Source organism: Carettochelys insculpta, chromosome 8 (assembly GCF_033958435.1).
Source record: "Carettochelys insculpta isolate YL-2023 chromosome 8, ASM3395843v1, whole genome shotgun sequence".
NCBI classification, from domain to species: Eukaryota; Metazoa; Chordata; order Testudines; family Carettochelyidae; genus Carettochelys; species Carettochelys insculpta.
In genome coordinates this window covers 58,652,670-58,669,396 of record NC_134144.1, presented here as the reverse complement: position 1 = coordinate 58,669,396, position 16,727 = coordinate 58,652,670, and the positions used below count along the sequence as shown (strand labels likewise).

Genomic DNA, 16,727 nt, shown 5'->3' with positions numbered 1-16,727 from the left:
AAAAACACACATTTTATTTTAACCTGGTCCGCTGACAAGTCTCTGTGCTACAAATTGTTCTCCTAAAAGCTTAATGTGTTCTGCACAAACCTGTTCAAGATTAAAGGAATGGGACAGCAAGTTGAACAAATTGTGTATTTAAATGTGTACATGACTAACCTTAGCTTTAGTTCAAATACAGAGCATGGGACGATAGGAAATTTAAAAAAAAAAAGGCCCCGTAAAATATCTCTGCTCCTAAGGAGCTGAGGATGTAACTGAAAGAGAATTAAATTATTTTAATCAATATAAAGAAAAAGGTGACTCCAAGTCAAAGTCAATGGTAGGGCAGCGTTAAGTGAGCCTATAGTGCAATTGTCAGCATTTGGCTTTTAAATTGTGGATTTAAAAATGAAATTAATTCTCAGTGCTGATCATCTCTTTAAAATGAGTTTAATGTTTCAAACCTAGCTTTCAGATGCGTATCCTAGGCTGGGTAGCAACAATCAAGTTTTCTACAGGTTGGACTTCCCTTGTCCAGTCCCCCGGGACCTGTTTGAGGAGGTCAGTTCCCACCCCTTTACTGATGGACTCCAGGCTCTCCCAGTCTCTGTCAGCAGACTATGCTGGGCATCCCCCTGGGACCCATGACCCTGGTCCAGCTACGCTGCAGGACCTGGCCACCAGTCTAGTTCCCCTCCTGGCTTCCAACCAGGTTCTCCTGCCAACCTCACTCAGCCACATCAGCAGCTGGTTTCCACTGCCCTAGCCAGGCTCTGCTGCTGGTCTGTCCCCAGGCTCTGAGCTTTGCCCCCACCCAAACCCCCAGCCAGACTCTGCTCCCAGCCCTAGCCTCTAGCACCACAGCCCAGCTCCTCTCTTGGCCACTGGCACCCAAGGCTCTCTAATCCAGGGGCTCCCTGATCTAGCAACATCCCTGGTCCTGCTGGACCATGGATATTATTAGACTAAAATGGTTCAGCCTGTTCAAAGGTCTGCCAGTTTGTCAAACACATGCCTAGTTATTATGGCATTCTTAGGTGCTTGTACATACCCAAAGGCTAAGTTAAATTCCCTTTTATTTGTTCGTATGTTTTAAAGTCACTTACAGGCAGGTGCCAGGCTTGGTCTACACTAGAAAAGAAATCCAACCTCAGAGAGGCAGCTCCCGCTATGAGAATTGCATAGTGAGAGTTGAAATACTTCAGGTCAACTTTCTAGAATGGCCACACTGTGGGAGATTAATGTGAGAAACTCTCCCGTTGACTTTCCTTACTCCTCCTGACAGCAAGGGATTCTGAGTTCAATTTAGCATGTTCCTACTAGGCGCACTAAATTGAACCCCAGAAGATCAACTGTGGCGGCATCAGTCTTCTTCTTAGTGTAGACGTGCCGTCAGTTCATGGCAAGATAGCATCTGGTACAGTCAGTGTGTGCTTATATTTGCCACATAGATGTACCTGAGATCACCACAGCTTTTTCTTGTACTGAGAATTTGAAACCACTGTGTTAATCATGGATTCCACTGTGGGTAAATGTTGATAATTTAATAATAACCTGAACATAAATCTCTCCAGTCATTTTTCTCTTCATGGGTTAAAAGAAAGAATTCAATGTGATTTTTTGTTTAACATCCAGGATGGTTATCAGAATTTGCACAGCCTCTAATACTTTTTCAGTAGCATGGGTCTTACCATGCTGCTTTTTTACATGTAGTACATTAAAAATCCTAGTTTTCACTATTAAGACATTTTTATTGAATCATCTAGTAATGATAGCTTAGTGCTGTCAAAATAAAGTGTGGGAGTTGGGTATTGTTTTCATATGATATGGCTTTTGATATTTTGATCCAAATTACATTGATCAGATTGATTAGTCACTGAATTAAATAGAAAGCACTATAGTTTATAAAGTGCTCGTGAGATCTGTCTGGATGAAAGATGTAATATAAAATGTCACTATCGTTGTGCAAAATATTGAAGTCTTTAAAATTGTTGGATTCCTGAAATGCAGCTTGCAAAAATCTACAAGGATTTGAAAGATACTGAAATGTTAGTGGTGTGCTGTGATTCTTCTTTGACACTGTAGTTTTGAGAGCTCACTATATTTCTCAAATGATGTTTTATATGCCAGTGTAGGTTCTTGAAAGACAAGTATGGCAATACTAGCTTAGATCATTTGCTTTTAAATAATCTCTTCAAATACAATCTTTGCTGCTTTAAATTGGATCTTATTATATTGGTGGTATATGTTAGTCTTCCTGTTTTTCAAATATTTTCCATAACATTTGCTACCATATTTAATAATTACCAAAGCTGTTTTAAACAAAGGATTTTCTTGCTTGTACATAGCCAAGCTAACGTTTTTTTAAATGACAGATAGTTAAGACATCAGCTCTTGTTGTTCCAATTTTTAGGGTCTTGTGTCATTCTCTGGTCAATCAAAATGAAATATCTTGCTATGTCATAACCAAATGATAGAGCTTGTTGATGATTATTATGGGCTATTGTTATGTGAGTTGTCATTTCTCTTATTTTTAGTATGTTTGACATTTAGTCACTCAGATATATTTAGCCTTACACTTGCTTGAATTAAAAAGTGGCAGCCTGATCTTGAGAGTGGGAACTGAGATTTGTAGTCTGTTTTGAATTTAAAAAAATTCTAATGTATAGGATTAGTATCTCATCAATAATATAATGACTGGTCATTTGATTTGAAATCTGTGTGGGATCTCATCGCAGTGCTTAATTCATCTGCCATTCGCACTTACTGTTGTGGTTCACAGTGAATGTGCATTTGAATATTTTGTTCCTGACTTTCCTGGAGGACAGGAGATAATAGCTTGACATGCTTGTAAAATACCTGCATTTTGACTATTGTATCTGAATCAGCTGGCTTGCTGCATTTCTGTGGGCTGCCTTATTTGTAGCTAGTTAATCTTGGAAAGCCTACATTCTGCATTGCATTGCTAAAGTACAGGAAGAACAATATTTTCCCCAAAAGTAATACATTCTGAAAGACATGATCTGGTCATTAAATCTTCTAACATGCACATAGACAATTTGTAGCTATAATCCTGTCCAAGGGTGCTGGTAGAAGCCACTCTCCTCCTCCTAGAGCAATACCTGTATAAAATGGGCCAACAAATTGTCAATACTTCAGTTATTATGTGCTCCCTGTCATAGGCTATGTCTAGACTGTAGGCTTCTGTTGACAAAACTTCTCTCGATAGCAGTTTTGTCAACAGAGCGCACGGGCAGACTGCAGATCAGTCGGCAGAGATCTGCCAGTTGAGAGCGTTCTATTGACATCCCTGTACACCTTGTTCCACGAGGAAGAAGGGATGTCTCGGCAGAGGGGTTTTGCTGACATTTGTCCTCATGTGGATGGGCGAAATGTCGGAAAAGCCTCTTCTGAAAGAACTGTCAGCAAAAGATACAGAAATGGTGTGCTCTAGTTCTTGGCAATCTAGACATAGCCATGGTGTATAGTCAGGATACACAAGCCACTTGAATAGTAGCCAGTATGCGATTGGTGTCTATATGTTCAAACACCGTTTCAAGCATCAACCAGCTGTTTTTCAGCCTTGCTCTAAAATAGTAATAATAAACCACCAGAGAGACCTTCAAAAGTTCTGTTTCTAAGCATACGTTTTCAGTTATATGAGAGTTCTCATGTTGTACTTCGTCACTAGTGCAGAGCCCCCAACAAGCGGTTTTGTCCTGGAAAAGTCAGAGTTCAGACCAAATGCTAATTAAGTCAACCAGGAAACACAGATGCCAATAACTATATCAGTATGGAACAGCCTCCAATTTCTTTCCCATCTCAAGCTAGACCCAATATCTGCAACATGTTCCAGGAGACTGCTGAATTATGATTCCTGATCACTCCTGGCGAGCCCCAAATATGTATAATTGAAACTTCTGAGGTAGTTCTTGGTTGCTCACAATTATCACCAAGAGCTCGAAGCTCCTGCTCTGTTGTACAGCTTACATTTCAGAATTTGAAAAGGGCTTTCAAAAGAGGCATTTTTTGAAATCAGAAGAACTTATAAAATGGCAAGCTGAAGGGTGTGCTTGATACAGTGTGTAACTAGACAGTCTTAAAAATTTACTGTCTTTCAGAGAATGCTGATGGAATTTAAATTTCTGCTGGGACCATGGGGATTCTATTGAAACTTTCTTGCCAGTCTGGTCTCCAGCAATCCCCAGGCTGCCCAGAGCAGCTGGGGACCTCAGAGTCAAATCTTTTTTTGAAAAAAAAAACGAAGTCCATTTTTATTCTTCCCAAACAGAATTCATTGAAAATTTCCACCTTGCGTCCCTGACATCCACTCCACCTCCTGTGGAAAATTTTGTGACTCTAGCTTTACGTTACAGCAACGAAGGGTCCTGTGTCACCTTATAGACTAACAGAAAAGTTTTGAGCATGAGCTTTCATGAGCACAGACTCACTTCATCAGATGCTGGTCTTGGAAATCTGCAGGGCCAGGTATAAATAAGCCAGAGCAAGGGTGAGGATAACAAGGTTAGCTGAGTCAGCAAGGGTGAGGCTTACTACCAGCAGTTGATCTGGAGGTGTGAACACCAAGGGAGGGGAAGCTGCTTTTGTATTTAGCCAGCCATTCGCAGTCTTTGTTTAAGCCTGAGCTGAGGGCATCGAATTTGCAGATGAATTGTAGCTCAGAAATTTCTCTTTGGAGTCTGGTCTTGAAATTTTTTTGCTGTAGGATAGCTACTTTTAAGTCTGCTACTGTGTGGCCCAGGAGATTGAAGTGCTCTCCTACGGGTTTTTGTATATTGCCATTTCTCATATCTGATTTGTGTGCGTTTATTCTTTTACGTAGAGACTGTCCAGTTTGTCCAATGTATATAGCAGAGGGGCATTGCTGGCACATGATGGCATAAATTATATTGGTAGATGTGCAGCTGAATGAACCCATGATGGTGTGGCTGATCTGGTTAGGTCCTGTAGTGGTGTTGCTGGTGTTGCAATGCCTCTCTGCTATACACATTGGACAAACTGGACAGTCTCTACGTAAAAGAATAAACGCACACAAATCTCCCAGGCCACACAGTAGCAGACTCAAAAGTAGCTATCCTACAGCAAAGAAATTTCAGGACCAGACTCCAAAGAGAAATTTCTGAGCTACAATTCATCTGCAAATTCGACGCCCTCAGCTCAGGCTTAAACAAAGACTGCGAATGGCTGGCTAAATACAAAAGCAGCTTCCCCTCCCTTGGTGTTCACACCTCCAGATCAACTGCTGGTAGTAAGCCTCACCCTTGCTGACTGAGCTAACCTTGTTATACCCAGCCTTGCTCTGGCTTATTTATACCTGGTCCTGCAGATTTCCAAGACCAGCATCTGATGAAGTGAGTCTGTGCTCACGAAAGCTCATGCTCAAAACTTTTCTGTTTGTCTATAAGGTGCCACAGGACCCTTCGTTGCTGTTACAGATCCAGACAAACATGGCTACCCCTCCGATAGCTTTACGTTGTTTCTGAAGCATTTTTTCTCCTATGTTAGAAGTTTTCTGCAGAAGAGACATTCCAGTTTGCACACAGCCATAATAACTTATGGAGTGCCTTGTTAACTTTTGGCTGCAGAGCGTAACAATCTCTAAAAACAGACGTCGTGTTTTGCTCTTGTGTGGGCAATGTTAAGCAAGCAGACTTATTAACTTTGCTCATGCTGTGGTTTGCGCAGCAGAATAGTTAAAAGAAGCTTCTTGGGAGCACAATGCTATATGTTCTACTTCCATGAATTTCACAGTGGAGGGAATCCATTGTGAAGACATTTCTCTCATTTACGAGAGGGCTGTGCTTCTCCAGTGAGCTGTTCATATGAGTGAGAAAAAAAATTTATGAATTGTACTCCATTGCTGTGAGCCTCTGAGCACCAAGCCATCTCTTTTTCTGCATTTCAGCATAGAATGTATTATAAAATCCTTCAGTACTGACATACACAAAAATGGTGATAAACCTATCAATGCCAGAAAACAGATGAAACTTTCTTGGTATATTAAATCAGTGTTTCTCAATATTTTTTTTTATAAAGTACCTATTTTCCAAAAAAAAAAAAAAAATACCCCCTACTACTTACAATTTTCAGACAAATGATTTTTCTCTATATTTGCAACTCATTTATTTAAACAACTTAATTGTAACTGGTTGAGTGGAAAAAATTGCCTATAGGCAATAAACGCCATCGTACCTATGATTGTGCAAAGAGGATAAATAAAAAAAGTTAGATGAACATAAAGTAAGTCCAATTTTTTTATTCATACGTCTGTATATATTTTATGGAAACATCAATGAAGTGATCAATGAAATTACAAGAAAAATTATAATTTAATTTGAAAATTGAGCTTGTTTGGATGAAATCAAATGTTCAAAGCTAGGTTTCAAACTGCTGAGGGCCACAATTGTCAATTTTTTGGATATGATTTCCTGGTACCACCATCTTCCAAATCTGCAGTTTTATTCTTTGTTTTCACAAGAAACTGGTCCATTTTAAGCCCTTTCACTTGTATTTATAAATACTAAACTAAAATTGTACAAATAGCAATTTTCACTTACTTCAGATAACAAGCATAATATTCCAGAGCCAGGCACCTCCAGCTCCCTACTTTAACCCTACTCCGCTCCCCTTCTCCAGAGCCAGGCACTCCCTCCCTGCTGTAATTCAATGCCGGCAACTCACCAGAGCCGCCACTGCCACACACTTCTCCCTCCAAGCGGTAGGGAGGGATGTGTGTGCAGAGCGGTGCACAACACTATCACAGATCTGAGCATTTTATTGCTCAGAGCTGTATATGGCTCCAGCACACTTACTCCCGTACTTCTCTCACATACCCCTAAAGGGGTGCATACTACATATCGAGGAACATAAGAACATAAGAGTGGCCATACTGGGTCAGACCAAAGGTCCATCCAGCCCAGTATCCCATCTGCCGACAGTGGCCAATGCCAGGTGCCCCAGAGAAGGAGAACAGAAGACAATGATCAAGTGATTTATCTCCTGCCATCCATCTCCTGCCCTTGTACTGAAGGCTAGGGCACCATACTTTACCCCTGGCTAATAGCCATTTATGGACCTAACCTGCAAAAATTTATCAAGCTCTTTTTTAAACCCTAATAGAGTCCTGGCCTTCACAGCCTCCTCCGGCAAGGAGTTCCACAGGCTGACCGTGCGCTGTGTGAAGAAAAATTTCCTTTTATTAGTTTTGAACCTACTACCCATCAATTTCATTTGGTGTCCCCTAGTTCTTGTATTATGGGAAAAGGTAAATAATTTTTCTATATTCACTTTCTCCACACCATTCATGATTTTATATACCTCCATCATATTGCTCCTCAATCACCTCTTTTCCAGACTGAAAAGTCCCAGTCTCTCTAGCCTCTCCCCATATGGGACCCGTTCCAAACCCCTAATCATCTTAGTCGCCCTTTTCTGAACCTTTTCTAATGCCAATATATCTTTTTTGAGGTGAGGAGACCACATCTGCACGCAGTACTCAAGATGTGGGCGTACCATAGTTTTATATAGGGGAAGTATGATATCTTTTGTCTTATTATCTATCCCTTTTTTAATAATTCCTAACATCCTATTTGCTTTACTAACTGCCGCTGCACACTGCGTGGATGTCTTCAGAGAACTATCCACTATAACTCCAAGATCCCTTTCCTGATCTGTCGTAGCTAAATTTGACCCCATCATGTTGTACGTGTAATTTTGGGTTATTTTTTCCAATGTGCATTACCTTACACTTACCCACATTAAATTTCATTTGCCATTTTGCTGCCCAATCACTCAGTTTGCTGAGATCTTTTTGTAGTTCTTCACAATCCCTTTTGGTTTTGACTGTCCTGAACAACTTGATGTCATCTGCAAACACTGTACAAAAGGATATTAAACAGAGAGAGAAAAACTTCGTAAGAGTTTGTAGTTTCATGGAACTGCAGTACTTGTGGCCTGATCGTGTCTGTACCACCTACATTTTTAAATATTCGTCTTCATGCAGTTTGGTGGCAAGGCTCCTGCTGTGATTTGAGTCCCATGCTTCCCGGCAGCTTTTCTCACGTGCCTCACGTGCTCACGGTGACACTTCCGCTACCTCAGGTCTTTCCAGAGGCAAGGGCCTCCACTTACTGAGCCACTCTCATCATAGGCAAGTCACTAATACAGGGCAAGACCACTCAAACGGCCCTAGTGCCCTATCCTTCTGCAGGGCTGCTCTTCTCCAGGGGACGGTTGGTGGGACCTCAGGCCTGCCTGCTGCTCTGGTCTCCATCCCCAAATAGCAGCAGCTGATGGGACTTTTCCTCTGCCCCAATCACAGCAGGCTTTCACTGGGCCACTTCTCCCACCACTTCCACCTAGCACCCTCTCCCTGGTACCTAGATGAGTCTCCCCTTACCTCCAAACCTGGGTGCTCCAGCATCAGTTCTTGGTCTATTCCCAAACAGTAACAGAGAGGAAGCCGTGTTAGTCTGTATATTATCAAAACAAAAAAGCAGTCCAGTAGCACTTTAAAGACTAGCAAAATAATTTATTAGGTGATGAGCTTTCGTGGGACAGACCCACTTCTTCAGATCATAGCCATACCAGAACAGACTCAATATTTAAGGCACAGAGAACCAAAAATAGTAATCATGGTTGACAAATCAGAAAAATTATCATCAAAGTGAGCAAATTAGAGAACAGAGGGGCAGAAGGAAGGGGGGAGTCAAGAATTAAATAAAGCAAAGTATGTAAAAGAGCCCCTATAATGAGCTAGAAAATTGCCATCCCGGTTCAAACCACATGTTAATGTGTCAAATTTGAATATAAAAGAGAGTTCAGCAGCCTCTCTTTCCAAATGGCTGTGACAGTTCTTATTCAGTAAAACACAGACTCTCAGGTCATTAACAGAATGGCCCACTCCATTAAAGTGCTGGCTGACAGGTTTTGAATCAAGAGTGTTGTTATATCTATTTTATGCCCATTAATTCTTTGTCTAAGAGAGTTTGAAGTCTGTCCAATATACAAAGCATGTGGGCATTGTTGGTACATGATGGCATATATGAAGTTAGTTGAGGAATATGAGACTATGCCCATGATTCTGTGAATAAGCTGGTTAGGTCCAGTGATGGTGTCTCCAGAGTAGATGTGGACAAAGTTAGCAATGGGCCTTGTTGCAAGGAAATGTTCCAGGATTGGTGTTCCTGTGGTATAGTCTGTGGCTGTTGGTGAGAATCCTCATAAGGTTGGGAGGTTGTCTGTAGGAGAGAGCAGGCCTGTCACCTAGGGCCTTCTGGAGTGTGGCATCCTGATTAAGGATAGGTTGTAGTCTTTAATAATGTGTTGCAGTGGTTTGAGTTGGGGGCTGTGGGTAGTGACCCGTGGTATCTGCTGCTGGCAGCTCTGTGCTCCACTGGCCCCCTTGCTTCTGTGTCCCCCCACACACACACCTTCAGCCTGGCCTACACTGGCCCTGATCCCAGACACAACTGGGCTGCTAGCCATGGGCCCAGCTGCTAGCCCTGCAAAGGCTGGTTCCAGTCTTTGTTGGGCTGCCAGCCATGACCCCAACCCCAAGGCACTGATTTCAGGCACAACCAGGCTACAGGCTGCATGCCTAGCCCTGGTACATCCCAGCAGACCAGAGAATTCCAGTTTTGTGATGTGGAACCTGTATCGTGCATGGCAATATGGATGAAGCAGGGGAAGCTACGTAATTGATACTACTGAGGCAGTCCACTTCTGCTTGCTCATCTCCAGTAAGGCATGATATAAACCCCTGCCCTGCAGCCACACCTGGACCTGTTCCTGTCCCTCTGTTCCCCTCCAGAGGTTCCTGTGGGAACAGAAAGATACATTCTCCCGGCAAACTGAGTGCCAAACACATGGGGACTATAAGAGGCCCCTCTCCTGATTTGCCATTGCACCACCATGACCCCCCTCTACAAATTCAAAAACTGCCACAGCTGCAGGAGTGCTATTTGTGGCTACTGTCTCACACATGGTTTCAAAGCAGAAGTAAAATAGCAAGCCCCAATCTGTTCCTTACCAGGCCTGCCAGCAAACCAAGTCACGCTTCTCCTTCAAGATCTCTGTGCTGTACCTGCTGCATCATGGCCACTTAAAAGCATAACTTTGACCTTATACATAACACATCTCTGTTGTGTTGGTCAGATGGTCTTTCATGAAATTGCCTTGTGTGTTCTTCTAAAGTCTGCCCTTCACTTTTTTCACAGTGAGTGCAACAGTGAGCCCTTTGCCCACTCCTCTGGCTCCCACATCTGTTCAGCTATTGCAAATCTGGGGGCTAAAATGTACTTGGGATATGTTTCTTGAGAAAATTCAATCCACTCTGCCCGGACAGGGTGCAACTAAATGAATGGAGGAAAACAACACTGCTGGAGAGGTTGATGGAGCATGAGGAGAGTGTTCAGGGAATGCAAAACCAAGACCTAGGAGTATATCTTGAGGCTTGTGGAGCAGCAAGCAGAGCTGCTGAGGCACCCGGTAGGGGCATAGGAGAGGCAGATGGAGCACAGAGGCCCCTCTAGCCCATGCTGAACAGCGTGCTCTCCTCACCATGTTCCATAGCCACCTCTCCCAGATGCCCTAGAATGGTGGGAGAATCAAGGGCAGGCTTCCACTCACCCCTTGGAATGTCTCCCAGAACAGAAGGCTGACATTCCCACATCTCTGATTGCTGAACAGGGGGATTGCAAAATGCTTCTTGCCTTTGCACACTACCTCCTCCGAAGCTGCTGCCCTGAATGTCTTTTCTGTCTCTGCTTTCTTGTGTTCCCTAAATGAAAGTGCATGATTTCTCAACACTATGTTACTTGTGTTGCACAGGATTGGGTGGAGGGGGGGTGGAGGGTTTACAGGCCAGCAGACGATACTGAAGGCACCTTGTTAAGAGCAGCATACATGACTGTCCTTTCACTCTTGGGTCATTCACAAAGCTGTTTTTCAAAACCTCTCTGATTAACCATGCCTGTCAATTTACTGTCCTTGTTACCCTGAGGTCTGGCTGCTCATAATGAGTGGCCGGGCAGCCTCCCTCACTCTTCTACCCCAGCATGAAATTTTAACCCTTACTCTCACAGATATTACAGAGCACACAGCACAATGTTAGGAGTGTTGCTTTCACTGAGGTCTGAGTCAATAACCTCCAAACAGTTGTCTTCAAATGGCCAAAAGCACATTCTACCACCAGTCTACACTAGCTCAGCTTGTGTTTGAACTGTTCTTTATAGTGGTCCAAGCTGCCTGTGCATAGCTTCATGAGCCAAGGGAGCAAGGGGTAATCTAGATCTCCAAGGATAACTTCTGGCATCTCCACAGCTCCAATGGTTATTTTCTGGTCTGGGAAGAAAGTTCCATCCTGCAGCTTTCTGAAAATAATAAAATCCACAAAGATGCACACATCATGCACCTTTTCTGACAATCCTAGACTGATGTCAGTGAAACTGCTGCCCTTGTGATCCACCAGTGCCTATGACACTATATTAAGTACCCCTTGCAGTTCTTGTAGTCTGTGGCAAGGAGGTCAGCTGCCAGGATAGGCATGTGCATTCCATTTATCACACTAATGCAGTTAGGGAACCCCGTCTTGGCAGAACCATGCACTATGTCCTGCACACTTCCCAGAGTCACTATCCTTTGTAGCAGAAGGATTGATTGGGTTGGCTGCTTGGATCACAGCTGCCCCACTGTGGATTTACCCATTCTGAATTTATTGCCCACTGACTGGTAACAGTCTGGCATTGCAAGCGGCCACACACCAATTGCCACTCACTTCTCAACTGTCAGAGCAGGTCTTATTCTGTTATCACAGTGCTTCAGGGTAGGGGAAAGCAATTCACAAAGTTGCATGAAAGTGGCCTTAGGATACCAAAGTTTTGTAACCACTGCTGATCATTCCATAGTCACCTAACAAAGCAGCTTCTGCTTTCTGTGCCTGTTTCATGGGACCAGAACCGTTATTCCACTGTGTGAACAGGATTGATTGCTGCCAGCATCTGCCAGTGGCTCCACTCCAGTGTTTCATATACACCTGTGTCCATCTCCTCCTCATTTTCTTCCTCACTCCAGTGGATCCTGGCTTGGTTTTGTTCACAATGCTTGCCTCAACATTTTAAAGCTGAACAGGGTCCGTGCTTGCCTTTCTATGGGGGCTGCATGGATAACCAGTGAAAAAAGGGCACAAAAACTTTGCTTGCCATTCCTTTCAAGCCGAGGAGGGGGAGATAAGTGCACTACGGGAGGGTGACAACACATACTCAGAATTACCCAGTGCACTGTGTTGTCCAGTCAGAGGCTGTGAGTATAACCCTGAATGCAAAGGGGCAGCAGGAAATGTCAGATAGGTACCCACAGTGCATCGCTGTTGAAGTCGAAGCTGCCCACCATACTGGGGATACACTCTGTTGGCCTCGTGCTCTCTAGGAACATGCACCATCGACTTCACAAAACTGGATCCTACATAATCAGCCTTAATAAATACAAACTAACTTTGTAGTGTACGCTTACCTTTAATATTGATTCAAAGGGCAGCAATGTACTTAACAAGCCATCTCTTTAGGAGAGCAGTAATCACAACTGCAGAGATTTTTGGCCATCTGGAAGGCCTTCATTTAGGTTCCAGGCTATTTAAAAGATAGCTGTGTCATAAAATAAATTCATCCAGTTATCACAGATAACGTCAGTATGGCGAAGTCAATGAGCCCTTACAACTTACGCCTTTGAAAATGCAGAAATGATTCTTCAGGAAAAAGACTCTTTCCATGCAAGGGAAAATGTTCCCATATAATGAGAAGAGTGCAAATCTGCTCTGGAATGATAGGTAAGTTGACCAAGTAAGACTTCAGATAGATGGTCTATCTTTGAATTGTGTAGATTTGCTGGTGCATAGATATTTTTGCAACAGGCACTAAAAATAGTTAAGGAGGCAAGGGAGAGAAAAACTGTTGCTATTGATAATTGTTTTATATTTGTATTTTTGTTATCTACCCTAGCTTTATATGGTAAGCTCCTCCAGGGGGATGATTTTGTTATCTTTGGCTTTAGCATGTGCTATGTCCGTTTACAGCATTATATGAATAATGATCATTCTGGTTTTCAAAAACTATTTAAAATTGGGGAAAATGTTCAGACACGGAATGAAATTGTGTCGAGCACTACTCTCCTAAGAGATGCCGAAATAATGTACGCAGGATGAAGTTTAGCCAGCTCAGAGCAGGGTGAGATGGGTGCAGACAGTTTCCTTTACATACCCATATGTTCAACTTGAAGAACGTTGCAGTTGTATAAATATTTGGCCCTAACAAGCATAGGAAATCACACGGAACAATAAAAAAAGCTTTCCTGATTCCTGAGAGGAAATCTAAAATACCAACACTACATGAGCATAGTATTTTTTCATAGCAGATAGGTTATCTTCTGAGCCTCAGCAGATACGCAGTGAAAGTAGTCCAAGAAATTCTGCACATGCCAATGCAGCCAACTACTTCAACACTAGCAGAGGGAAACTAGGAAGGATCACACAAGCCTGGGAGAGACACTAAGCCTGCCAAAGAAGGGGGTGGGGGTGCGAATAATCTAAGGCCAGCATGTCCCCTGATAGCCAGTCAAGGACAGAAGGGGTAAAACAGGAAGGTAGATATAAGAAAGACATGAGTACTCGTCAGAAAAAAGGTGATCAGAACAATGTTAATCTAGGTACAAAAGGTCATGAGAAGAAGAGTTTCTGAATTGCCCATACGCCAGTGCTAGGAACCTTGGTGATAAACCACAGGATTTAGAATTGCTCATGTAGCAATGTAAATTCTACCTAAATGGTGTTTCTGAAACCTGATTAAATGGTTTGCATACTTGGAAGGTTAACCTCAGTGCCTATAACCTATTTACATAAAAAGGATTGAGTGGGGGGAGGGGAAGGAGAGAGGAAGCAGTACACTGTCAAAAATAGCATAACCTGTTTTTGAGTCACTGATGTCAGAAAAAAAAATTGAATGTTTATGGAGCAGTCTTCTGAAAGAGCACAGCATCAAGTATTAAATGGAGTCCCCTATGGAGCACTGACCCCTGTGCTCATCACGAGAGGCAATTTTAGCCATGCAGTTGACGAAGATAAAATTACATATCTATGATCGACTTGTATGTCTAGTGTAAATGTAGCCTGAGTATTGCAAGAGTTCCCTTTTTTCCCTGGTACCTGGCTGTATCTGAGTCTTTCAGTTCCCTACTTTTCATCTCCAGTGAGCTACCAGTCCCAAAACACCAAAATCATTTGAAGTTCAGGTACCAATTGTTTCCTCTTGATCTTGCCAGCACTCCACCATTCCTGAGTAAACCTGAGGATGAGGATTCAGAGGAGGCTCCTGCCTTGGTCTCTCCAGTGTCAGTCTAGGATTTCTCCTCCCCACTTGTGCAGAGGTCCCGTTACAGCTGTGGTTCTTAACCTGCAGGCCACATTGAGCCCACTTAGCACACAGCTGTGGCTCCATTCAGCTGAAGGCCACTGGGCTGAGCTAATATGTTCCTGGGATGTATGAACACCAGAATCTTGAGCAGGAATAGAAATTTTATCTTTTGTATTTGGCACTGGTGCAACTGCTACTGGAATTCTGTATCCAGTTTTGGTGTTTACAGTTCGAGAATGTTGTTGCTAACTAGGAGATGGTTCAGAGAACAGCCCAACAATTATTAAAAGATTAGAAAACGTTTCTTTGTAGTGACAGAATCAAAAAGCTCAGTCTCTTTAGCTTATTAAAGAGAGAGCCTAGGGGGTGACTTGATTTACAGTCTATAAATAGCTACGGGGGAACCAATATATAATAATGAGTTCCTCACTCCAGCAGACAGAGAAGTAACGTGATCCAGGAGCTGGAAGTTGAAACTAGACAAATTTAGACTGGAAATGAAGCATACATTTTTAGCAGGAAGAGTAATTAACTTTTGGGAGCAAGTTACCATGGGCCATGTGGAGTCTGGATCACTGACCATTTTAAAATTTAGCATTGGATGTTTTCCTAAAAGATCATGCTCTAAGAAATATTTGGGAAAGTTCTGTGTCCTATTTAATACATGAGGTCGGACTAGATCAGGCTTGTCAAACACAAAGCCTACAGAGGGCTGCACAACGAAAACTGATAGCTTTCAGGGCTACCAAAGAAAATGTACTTCTATCAGAAAGTCGTAATTATTAGAGATTATGCTTTAGGTATATTTTCAGGTACTGTTTAAATATAATACAATAATTTTAATTGAGAATTTAATAATATGAATTGTATTTTTATAATTTTATTAATAGTTGATAAAATTTGATGTGTCAAATTATTTGATTATATATTACAATGTTTAATTCAGATATAAATTTAAGGTACTTTTTGATAATTTTTATGAGAGACATAACTTGTTATGCTGAAATAAAAACAAGTATAGACAGTAGTTAATCAAATAGAGCTGCTGTTAGGGATCCCAACCCCAGGGCTCCCCTGGCCCTGGTTGAGTCCCCAGAGCAGAAGTTGTCAGTGCGGTTCATGTAGTTGTAGTCCAGAAAAATTTGATTGGGCTGTATGAACTAGATGGTCACACTGGTCCCTTCTGGCTCTGGAATCTGTAAATGTGTGAATAAGACTCTGTAAACAGGCTAAAGGGTAAAATAAGCAGTTTGAACTCCTACCCTCTTCAGACAACAACATATTATATGTCAGGTAGGGAAGGCTCTCTCCCACCATCCACCCCAGCTCACAAATCTAATCAGGTTAATTAGGTGCAAATTTTCCAAACACGCTTGGTCCACATGCATTTCAAAATGAAGCCTTCAGTTCCAAGATGCTTGACTGCTTCTGTTGGACTTTTGATTCAATTTGACATGCAACATTTGCTACATGGTTACGCCTAGGAGGTATATTGACAGGTTATTGTAGCAGTTTCACAAATAATAAACTGACTATAATGGAAAGGATTTGTAAATTAGAGCAACACGAGAATGAATTAATGGAAACGTGTCATACTCCTTTGAGCTTTGCTTTTGAAACACACCAAATATGATTTTCATGAGTTATTTTAACTATTTCAGTTCTGCTGTTCTCTTGCGTGCAAGTTATGCATCGAATTCCTGATTACTTGGGCTGTGTTGCGTTAGAAATGAGGCTGAAGTACAGATAAGAAATATTAAATATTAGAGTCTGTAATATTTTAAAGTGTGCCCAGAATATGATGGTGTATTGATCAAGTGTGGATGATGTGCCCAGTGTTGTCAGAATATACAGACCTGGCCATTTTAATGGCATTCTAAACAACCAGAACATAGAAGAGATGCAAAATTTTTTACCAGTGCACAGCATCACTTTGGGACAGATAATGAAATCCTTACTCACACAACTGTACTGTTATCCATATCTAACTGAAAACAAGACACAGTAGAGTTGTTAGTGACATTTCAGACTCGTTAATTAATGGCATCTGTTTAGGCTAATTATGAAGGTTCAGTTTAAATGTCAAAGTTTCTCAAAATTTACAATTTCCTGAATGCAATTTAATAAATGTAATCTGCACAGCCCTCTTTTCAGGAGGTTGTTTCTTGAACATCTGTTGAGGTAAAACTTAAGAGGATAATTTCTGATCTAGAGAGGCATATTACATAAACTGGTTTGAAAATGTATAGCCTAGTTTTTGTTGAGTATATATTTCCATTTTTATATTGTCCCCCCCCACATAACCACTTGTTTGCCACAAAA

General features: G+C 42.0%; 1 protein-coding gene across 1 annotated transcript in view; it reads left to right on the top strand.

Moving 5' to 3' along the window:
* MGAT5 (alpha-1,6-mannosylglycoprotein 6-beta-N-acetylglucosaminyltransferase) overlaps nt 1-16,727 on the top strand; it is a 231,160-nt gene that overhangs the window by 194,716 nt on the left and 19,717 nt on the right. The gene's annotated exons all lie outside the window — the stretch shown is intronic.